The sequence below is a fragment of the Pseudophryne corroboree genome, unplaced genomic scaffold (genome assembly GCF_028390025.1).
Source record: "Pseudophryne corroboree isolate aPseCor3 unplaced genomic scaffold, aPseCor3.hap2 scaffold_2345, whole genome shotgun sequence".
NCBI classification, from domain to species: Eukaryota; Metazoa; Chordata; class Amphibia; order Anura; family Myobatrachidae; genus Pseudophryne; species Pseudophryne corroboree.
The window spans coordinates 41,442-52,168 of NW_026968998.1; positions in this window are offsets into that span (position 1 = coordinate 41,442).

Consider the following 10,727-nt stretch of genomic DNA (forward strand, 5'->3'; position numbering starts at 1 on the left):
TAGAGGGTATTTGGTACCGGGGACACAGTACCTCAATCAAGTCTCTAGTTGCCTCTAAATTAACGATGGATACCGGAACCACGTTTCTCACCACCCAGACCTGAGTTATCCGCTTTGCAGCAGGATGACTGCTGTGATATTTCATCTTCCTCGCAAAGGACTGTTGGACAGTCAATTGCTTACTGGAAGTAGTACAAGTGGTCTTCCGACTTCCCCTCTGGGATGACGATCGACTCCCAGCAGCAACAACAGCAGCGCCAGCAGCAGTAGGCGTTACACTCAAGGATGCATCGGAGGAATCCCAGGCAGGAGAGGACTCGTCAGACTTGCCAGTGACATGGCCTGCAGGACTATTGGCTCTCCTGTCTAAGGAGGAAATTGACACTGAGGGAGTTGGTGGTGTGGTTTGCAGGAGCTTGGTTACAAGAGGAAGGTGGTCAGTGGACTGCTTCCGCTGTCATCCAAAGTTTTTGAACTTGTCACTGACTTATGATTAATGCGCTGCAGGTGACGTATAAGGGAGGATGTTCCGAGGTGGTTAACGTCCTTATCCCTACTTATTACAGCTTGACAAAGGCAACACACGGCTTGACACCTGTTGTCCGCATTTGTGTACAGGATGCATACCTTCATGTCCCCATTTATCCACCTCATCAGGCGTACCTCAGATTTGCGGTACAGGACTGTCATTGCCAATTTCAGACGTTGCTGTTTGGTCTCTCCATGGCCCTGAGAATTTTCACCAAGGTAATGACGGAAATGATGGTGCTCCTGTGCAAGCAAGGTGTCACAATTATCCCGTACTTGGGCGATCTCATAAAAGCGAGATCAAGAGAGCAGTTGCTGAACAGCGTATCACTTTCACTGAAAGTGTTACAGCAACACGGCTGGATTCTCAATATCCCGAAGTCGCAGTTGATTCCTACTACTCGTCTGTCTTTCTTGGGCATGATTCTGGACACGGACGAGAAGAGGGTTTATCTCCTGATAGAAAAGGCCCAGGAACACATGACTCTTGTCAGGAACCTATTGAAACCAAAACAGGTGTCAGTGCATCACTGCACTCGAGTCCTGGGAAAGATGGTGGCATCATACAAGGCCATTCCATTCGGCAGGATCCATGCGAGGACTTTCCAATGGGGGGTGGGATTGTATCTGCACACACACAATTGTATTATATCAGATTTGGAACTATATACAGCTCCAAAATAACCCCTATTGCATTCAAGTATTCACAATTATTTGTGGGGGTGCTATCGACTACAGCTAAGGTTAGTCAGCAAAAAGAAAAAGAGAAAAGGACTGTATTTGTCGATGCACAGGAAGAAGGGTGACCTGATTATCACAATCTTCTGGAGAATTATTAAAATTTAACTTTTATTAGTGTCAAATTAAAATAGTGTGAGATATTATAATACTCCAGATATTATAAATACTGACAAATGGTCATGTGAACATATGAAGACCAATTGCTGACAACTATTATCAGACTGAGTAAATATTGTGAGCAATATTATATAATTGGATATAAGAACAGACACGCGGACACATATTTTAATCTTTAATCACACTTATTATTTCATTGCACTTGTGGTATATGTTGTATACGTCTTGATTTTAACCTTTATGTTTCGTCTATACTCGTAGTTTGTTGTCAGTTATCATCACACTATTTTAATTTGACACTAATAAAAGTTAAATTTTAATAATTCTCCAGAAGATTGTGATAATCAGGTCACCCTTCTTCCTGTGCATCGACAAATACAGTCCTTTTCTCTTTTTCTTTTTGCTGACTTTCCAATGGGACCTACTGGACAAGTGGTCCGGGTCACATTTACAGATGCATTGGTTGATCACCCTGTCCCCCAGGGTCAGGGTATCACTCCTGTGGTGGCTGCAGAGTGCTCACCTTCTCGAGGGACGCAGATTCAGCATTCAGGGCTGGATCCTGGTGACCACAGACGCAAGCCTCCAAGGTTGGGGAGCAGTCACACAGGGAAGAAATTTCCAAGGTATTTGGTCAAGTCAAGAGACTTGTCTTCACATCAACATCCTGGATCTAAGGGCCATATACAATGCCCTACGTCAAGCGGAGACCTTACTTTGCGACCAACCGGTTCTGATCCAGTCAGACAACGTCACCGCAGTGGCTCATGTAAACCGCCAAGGCGGTACAAGGAGCAGAGTGGCGATGGCACAAGCCACCAGAATTCTTCGCTGGGTGGAGAATCACGCAAGCGCACTGTCAGCAGTGTTCATTCCGGGAGTGGACAACTGGGAAGCAGACTTCCTCAGCAGACACGACCTACATCCGGGAGAGTGGGGACTTCATCAGGAAGTCTTTGCACAGATTACAAGTCAGTGGGAACTGCCACAGATAGACATGATGTTGTCCCGGCTCAATAAAAAGCTACAGAGGTATTGCGCAAGGTCAAGAGACCCTCAGGCAGTAGCTGTAGACGCCCTAGTGACACCGTGGGTGTTCCGGTCGGTCTATGTATTTCCTCCTCTTCCTCTCATACCCAAGGTGTTGAGGATAATAAGACAAAGAGGAGTGAGAACAATCCTCATTGTTCCAGATTGGCCACGGAGTATCCGGAGTATTGGCCATCTGGTATCCGGATCTGCAGGAAATGCTCACAGAAGATCTGTGGCCTCTCCCTCTAAGACAGGACCTGTTGCATCAGGGGCCCTGTCTGTTCCAAGACTTACCGCGGCTGCGTTTGACGGCATGGCGGTTGAATGCCGGATCCTAGCATTCCGGTTGAGGTCATCCCTACGCTGATAAAGGCTAGGAAGGATGTAACGTTAAAACATTACACCGTATATGGCGAAATTATGTTTCTTGGTGTGAGGCCAGGAATGCTCCTACGGAAGAATTCCATCTGGGCCGTTTCCTTCACTTCCTACAAACTGGAGTGAATTTGGGCCTAAAATTAGGCTCTATTAAGGTCCAGATTTCGGCCTTATCCATTTTCTTTCAAAAAGAATTGGCTTCTCTTCCAGAAGTTCAGACTTTTGTAAAAGGAGTGCTGCATATTCAGCCTCCTTTTGTGCCTCCGGTGGCACCTTGGGACCTTAACGTGGTGTTAAGTTTTCTAAAATCACACTGGTTTGAACCACTTAAAACAGTGGAGTTAAAATATCTCACATGGAAGGTGGTCATGTTATTAGCCTTGGCTTCGGCTAGGCGAGTGTCGGAATTAGCGGCTTTGTCACATAAAAGCCCATATTTGGTATTCCATGTGGATAGAGCGGAATTGCGGACCCGTCCTCAATTCCTACCAAAAGTGGTCTCATCTTTTCATATGAACCAACCTATTGTGGTGCCTGTGGCTACGCGTGACTTGGAGGATTCCGAGTTACTTGATGTGGTCAGGGCTTTGAAAATTTACATGGCCAGGACGGCTAGAGTCAGGAAAACTGAAGCGCTGTTTGTCCTGTATGCAACCAACAAGATTGGTGCCCCTGCTTCAAAACAGGCTATTGCTCGCCGGATTTGTAACACGATTCAGCAAGCGCATTCTATGGCTGGATTGCAGTTACTGAAATCGGTCAAGGCCCATTCCACGAGGAAAGTGGGCTCTTCTTGGGCGGCTGCCCGAGGGGTCTCGGCACTACAGCTTTGTCAAGCTGCTACTTGGTCGGGTTCAAACACCTTTGCAAAATACTATAAGTTTGATACCCTGGCTGAGGAGGAACTCATGTTTGCTCAATCGGTGCTGCAGAGTCATCCGCACTCTCCCGCCCGTTTTGGAGCATTGGTATAATCCCCATGGTCCTTACGGAGTCCCCAGCATCCTCTAGGACGTTAGAGAAAATAAGATTTTAAACCTACCGGTAAATCTTTTTCTCGTAGTCCGTAGAGGATGCTGGGCGCCCATCCCAAGTGCGGACTACTTCTGCAATACTTGTATATAGTTATTGCTTCAATAAGGGTTATGTTATAGTTGCATCGGTCCTGCACTGATGCTATGTTGTTTTTTCATACTGATAACTGGGTAGTTTATCACAAGTTATATGGTGTGATTGGTGTGGCTGGTATGAATCTTGCCCTGGATTAACAAAATCCTTTCCTCATACTGTCCGTCTCCTCTGGGCACAGTTTCTCTAACTGTGGCATAGAGGGAGGAGCCAGTGCACACCCAGAACTAAAGTCTTTCTTAAAGTGCCCGTGTCTCCTGTGGAGCCTGTCTATCCCCATGGTCCTTACGGAGTCCCCAGCATCCTCTACGGACTACGAGAAAAAGATTTACCGGTAGGTTTAAAATCTTATTTTCTACTTTATTCTTTTCTATCCTAGTTTATTACGACCATGCATGTATACCAGGTGGAATTCAACCCTATATATGCTTCAGAGGTTGGAGGAGCAGCAAAAGGCCATTCAAGCCTATACAATTGAGCACGATATAGGAGGTGGAATGCACCTGTCTCAAGCGCAGTGGAGAATGATTTCAACGTTGTGCAAGGTTCTGCTGCTCTTTGAACTTGCCACACGTGAAGTCAGTTCAGACACTGCCAGCCTGAGTCAGGTCATTCCCCTCATCAGGCTTTTGCAGAAGAAGCTGGAGACATTGAAGGAGGAGCTAACACAGAGCGATTCCGCTAGGCATGTGGGACTTGTGGATGGAGCCCTTAATTCGCTTAACAAGGATTCACGGGTGGTCAATCCGTTGAAATCAGAGCACTACATTTTGGCCACCGTGCTCGATCCTAGATTTAAAACCTACCTTGGATCTCTCTTTCTGGCACACACAAGTCTGCTGGGGTTCAAAGACCTGCTGGTGAGAAAATTGTCAAGTCAAGCGGAACGCGACCTGTCAACATCTCCTCCTTCACATTCTCCCGCAACTGGGGGTGCGAGGAAAAGGCTCAGAATTCCGAGCCCACCCGCTGGCGGTGATGCAGGGCAGTCTGGAGCGACTGCTGATGCTGACATCTGGTCCGGACTGAAGGACCTGACAACGATTACGGAGTCGGACATGTCGTCTACTGGCACTGCATATGATTCTCTCCCCATTGAAAGAATGGTGGAGGATTATATGAGTGACCGCATCCAAGTAGGCACGTCAGACAGTCCGTACTTATACTGGCAGGAAAAAGAGGCAATTTGGAGGCCCTTGCACAAACTGGCTTTATTCTGCCTAAGTTGCCCTCCCACAAGTGTGTACTCCGAAAGAGTGTTTAGTGCCGCCGCTCACCTTGTCAGCAATCGGCGTACGAGGTTACTTCCAGAAAATGTGGAGAAGATGATGTTCATTAAAATGAATTATAATCAATTCCTCCGTGGAGACATTGACCAGCAGCAATTGCCTCCACAAAGTACACAGGGAGCTGAGATGGTGGATTCCAGTGGGGACGAATTGATAATCTGTGAGGAGGGGGATGTACACGGTGATATATCGGAGGATGATGATGAGGTGGACATCTTGCCTCTGTAGAGCCAGTTTGTGCAAGGAGAGATTAATTGCTTCTTTTTTGGTGGGGGTCCAAACCAACCCGTCATTTCAGTCACAGTCGTGTGGCAGACCCTGTCACTGAAATGATGGGTTGGTTAAAGTGTGCATGTCCTGTTTATACAACATAAGGGTGGGTGGGAGGGCCCAAGGACAATTCCATCTTGCACCTCTTTTTTCTTTCATTTTTCTTTGCGTCATGTGCTGTTTGGGGAGTATTTTTTTGAAGGGCCATCCTGCGTGACACTGCAGTGCCTCTCCTAGATGGGCCAGGTGTTTGTGTCGGCCACTAGGGTCGCTTATCTTACTCACACAGCTACCTCATTGCGCCTCTTTTTTTCTTTGCGTCATGTGCTGTTTGGGGAGTGTTTTTTGGAAGGGCCATCCTGCGTGACACTGCAGTGCCACTCCTAGATGGGCCAGGTGTTTGTGTCGGCCACTAGGGTCGCTTATCTTACTCACACGGCTACCTCATTGCGCCTCTTTTTTTCTTTGCGTCATGTGCTGTTTGGGGAGTGTTTTTTGGAAGGGCCATCCTGCGTGACACTGCAGTGACACTCCTAGATGGGCCAGGTGTTTGTGTCGGCCGCTGGGGTCGCTTAGCTTACTCACACAGCTACCTCATTGCGCCTCTTTTTTTCTTTGTGTCATGTGCTGTTTGGGGAGTGTTTTTTGGAAGGGCCATCCTGCGTGACACTGCAGTGCCACTCCTAGATGGGCCAGGTGTTTGTGTCGGCCACTAGGGTCGCTTAGCTTAGTCATCCAGCGACCTCGGTGCAAATTTTAGGACTAAAAATAATATTGTGAGGTGTGAGGCATTCAGAATAGACTGAAAATGAGTGGAAATTATGGTTTTTGAGGTTAATAATACTTTGGGATCAAAATGACCCCCAAATTCTATGATTTAAGCTGTTTTTTAGTGTTTTTTGAAAAAAACACCCGAATCCAAAACACACCCGAATCCGACAAAAAAAATTCGGTGAGGTTTTGCCAAAACGCGGTCGAACCCAAAACACGGCCGCGGAACCGAACCCAAAACCAAAACACAAAACCCGAAAAATTTCAAGTGCAGATCTCTAATAGAGGGGTCAGTAATGCAGTGATGGTTATAGAAAGGTCAGTGATGTAGTGTAGGGTATAGAGGGGTCAGTTATGTAGTGTGGGGTAAAGAGGGGTCAGTAAAGATACTAAGCTGAAGTACTTAGAACACTTCTTGAATTAAGACACAACCTGCAAGAAAAAGTATGCAATATGGGTGAAAAGGCAAATGTCAGAGGTCTGATACAAGTGACCAGCTCCACACCTTGCACCACATAGCGTTATGTTAAACTGGGATATGTTCTTTTTTGGTGTGTGTGTGTGTGTGTGTGTGTGTGTGTGTGTGTGTGTATGTGTGTGTGTGTGTGGGGGGGGGGGGGGGGGGGGTGCCAAAGGAAATTTTTGCCATTGGCTCCTTTGGTCTAGAACCAGCCCTGATCACAAAATATTTTTGTCTGAGCAGACTGGACACTGATCAGCGTTGGCTCATTCTCAGCCCCCCGCCCAGCCTCTGCTGCCAACAGACTGCTATTAGCTAGTTAACCTTCTGCCTTCCCTATCTATGACACAGGCTGCTGCTAATGCTACCAGAATGTTCCCAGTGGCTTCACACCAACAGTGAATCCCAGCCGATGATGTAGGGCAGCGTGTGGGGGAGGGGGTCAGTTGCTGTGGCTCCAACATGGTAACCGCCAATGGACTGCAATGCTTTATCGAAAGGGGGGGCGCCAGTCCCTTACTTTGCCAGGGGCGCTTGGACCCCTAGCTACACCTCTGTTGACCCTAACCGATACCCCTAAACTAACCATAATTCCTGCAGTAAAAATCCATGTTTCTATGTATATAGGGGGTCATTCCGAGTTGATCGCTTGCTGCCGTTGTTCGCTGCGTAGCAATCAGTTGAAAAAAAATGGCTAATCTGTGCATGCGCATGCTCCGTAATGTGCATGCGCATCGTACGGGTACAAAGTCCATTGTGGTTTTGCACTAGTTCTAGCGATTATTCCAATCACAGAACAGGCCACAAGGAGATTGACAGAAAGAGGGCGTTTCTGGGTGTCAACTGACCGTTTTCAGGGAGTGCTTGGAAAAATGCAGGCGTGGCAGAAGAAATGCAGACGTGGCTGGGCATTCGCTGGATGGGTGTGTGACATCAAAAGCCGTCCCTCGGTTGTTAGAATCAACGCACACGAAGTGTAACTACAGTGCTGGTCTTATTTTGAAACGATTTTGCAGGCGCTCTGCTACTCAAGTATTCGCACTTCTCCAAAGTGAATATACACTCTCCAGTGGGCAGCGACAATGCGTTTGCATGGCTGCTAAAAACTGCTAGCGAGCAATCAACTCAGAATGACCCCCATAGTGTATTGCAAGAAAATATCTGTAAATCCAATGGTACCGTAAGTGCGGTATATACTCGCACTTCTTTGCGGGGTGAGAACATCTCCCCTAAGTGAAGTCAGCCCTATGAATAGAGTTTGTGTGATCCCTGTGCAGCAGTCACAGAAAGGGTTCATCTCTGCAGTTTGTCACTCAAATTACATTGCTGCATTTTTTCTAGAAGTGGATCTGAGAGCTGTTACCCGCAGACCAGCTACAATAATTATCCTGGGTACTCACTATACCAGTGGTTCTCAAACTGCACCCTGGGGTGCCTCAGGACACTTGCAGGGGTGCCTTGGATTGGTGGTCCAGGACCAATTCAAAATATTTATAGTTAGTGTTATAGGCAAAACCAGTGCTGTTGGCTGGCAATCATAACATATGTGCACAAGCAGAAGCAAATCCTGTCCCCTACCAAAGGGCCAGTGCTAGGGTGTTTGGCGCCTCCCTGCAAACTATTAATTTGGGCCCTCTCTCCAATACTTAATAAAGGGACAGTGCGCTCCTTAAAAAAAGAAGGTGTGGTATCACAAGGAAGGGGCATGGCCACACAATAGCACCCCAAATCAAAATACGCCACACAGTAGCACTATCTTATTGTCATTACACCGCATGTAATAATAATAATAATAATAATAATACCCACAGTCGCAGTGCCCTTTATACACATAACCACCATATCAGTGCAGCTTACACACATAATGCCAACAGTAGCAGTGCCCCTTCTACACATGCCCACGGTGGCAATCCTTTACATGGCAAATATCAACCTGGTTTTGCCATGTAAAGGATTGCCACTTTAAAAACAAACAATCAAACAAAAAAAACAAAAAACAGGAAAAAACACAAAATCTCTCACTTTCTGATTCTCACACCCTATTACATTCCTCCCTATATATTTAAATGTTTCTATTACTGTATGTTCCCTCTTCCCTTCTCCAAACTATACACATCAACATTTTTTAGTATTTCCAGGTAAGTTTTGTGATGTAGGGCATGCACAATTTTAGTTGCCCTAATGTATTTACAGCCTTCTGGAGATATGGCTTCTGGAACTGAACACAGGATTCTAAATGTGGCTGTACCAAGGACCTATACAGTGGCATTACAGGTTGAGTATCCCTTATCCAAAATGCTTGGGACCAGAGGAATTTTGGATATCGGATTTTTCTGTATTTTGGAATAATTGCATACCATAACGAGATATTATGGTGATGGGACCTAAATCTAAGCACAGAAGGCATTTATGTTTCATATACACCTTATACACACAGCCTGAAGGTCATTTTAGCCAATATTTTTTATAACTTTGTGCATTAAACAAAGTGTGTGTACATTCACAGAATTCATTTATGTTTCATATACACCTTATACACACAGTCTGAAGTTCATTTAATACAATATTTTTAATAACTTTGAGTATTAAACAAAGTTTGTGTACACTGAGCCATCAAAACACAAAGGTTTAACTATCTCAGTCTCACTCAAAAAAGTCCGTATTTCGGAATATTCCGTATTTCGGAATATTTGGATATGGGATACTCAACCTGTATTACTTTTTTCTGCTACTGGTTCTTTAACCTATGCAAACAAGCATCTGACTTGCCTTTCCTATTGCTTTGTTACATTGCTCACCTGAAATAGTAATACTTAGATAGCTTTCCTCTTGCCATTATAATGCCCTTAATATTATAGTTAGCCTTTGCATTTTTGAGACGTGTATGATTTTGCATTTTTTGGCATTAAATGTTGCCATGTTCTTGACCATTCCTCTAGTCCAGGGGCGGAACTGCCAGAGACAACGGAGTCAGTTTCCGCCGGGCTCCAGCCCTAAAGGGGCTTCCTCCATTGCCCCCCGGCTGTTACGTGCCCTTCCTACTAAATAGACAAAGGCGCTACCAGCAGGGTCTCGCAGTTTGTACATTCCATGCCGTAACACCCTTCTTTCCACCTTCACAATGAAGCTATTGGTACTTTGCAAAAAAAAAAAATTATTAGCATTGCAACTCAGCAGATCAATGCAGTGTGCAGCCACACACTCCATATATCTGCTCAGCCACAAAGCTGATTATTTCTTCACAAAGTACAAGGTGAGCTCCAAATAGAATTCTCTAGCTTAGATTATACCTTTCTATGCAAGGGTAAATAGCTCAATTGTTTGACTGCAATGCCACAGGAAATGGTTTGGATCCAAGACAGTGTGACTGAATAATAAAGAAACCTTAAGATGAGTTCATGAATGTTGTATAAGTATTAGTGAGAGAAGGGGTCAGGAGCATGCTAGGCTGCAAAAAATAAGGTAGGCTGCAAGTGAAAGTAATGATCTCCTATATATTTTCCCAGATCTGTCACTCTGTGTGGCTAACTCTGGGGGAAGTCACAGCAATGGGCGGAGACGGCATCTGCAGGACGATACACCAGTGCCAGCAGCAGACCGTAACAAAGTGACAGATCAGGGAGAATATATAGGAGGTAGGGAGGTGGCCATGGTACATGGCTGGCCAAGGGACACTAGCTCATGTACCCCTTTACCACTGAGGCTGGCCACCAAGGATGGACCTGTCACCAGTGCACATGCAATAACCTCTTCTGCTGCCCTCTTTGCAACTCAGATTGCCCAGTGCTCCCCTTTGCTAACAGTCCACAAAGTTTCCCCATCTCACGATCTGCCTCCTCACCCCCACTTTCATCTCTACAGCACACGCGCATATCATACAAGATCCCATCATGCGTACGTAGGTCTGAAATGCAAGAGGGAGGTTGGGGGGAGATTGGCATGCGCCAGCAACACCACACAGCTCACTGTGACCACAGTGGAGAGGCGCTGCAACAGGACAATACACCAACCTC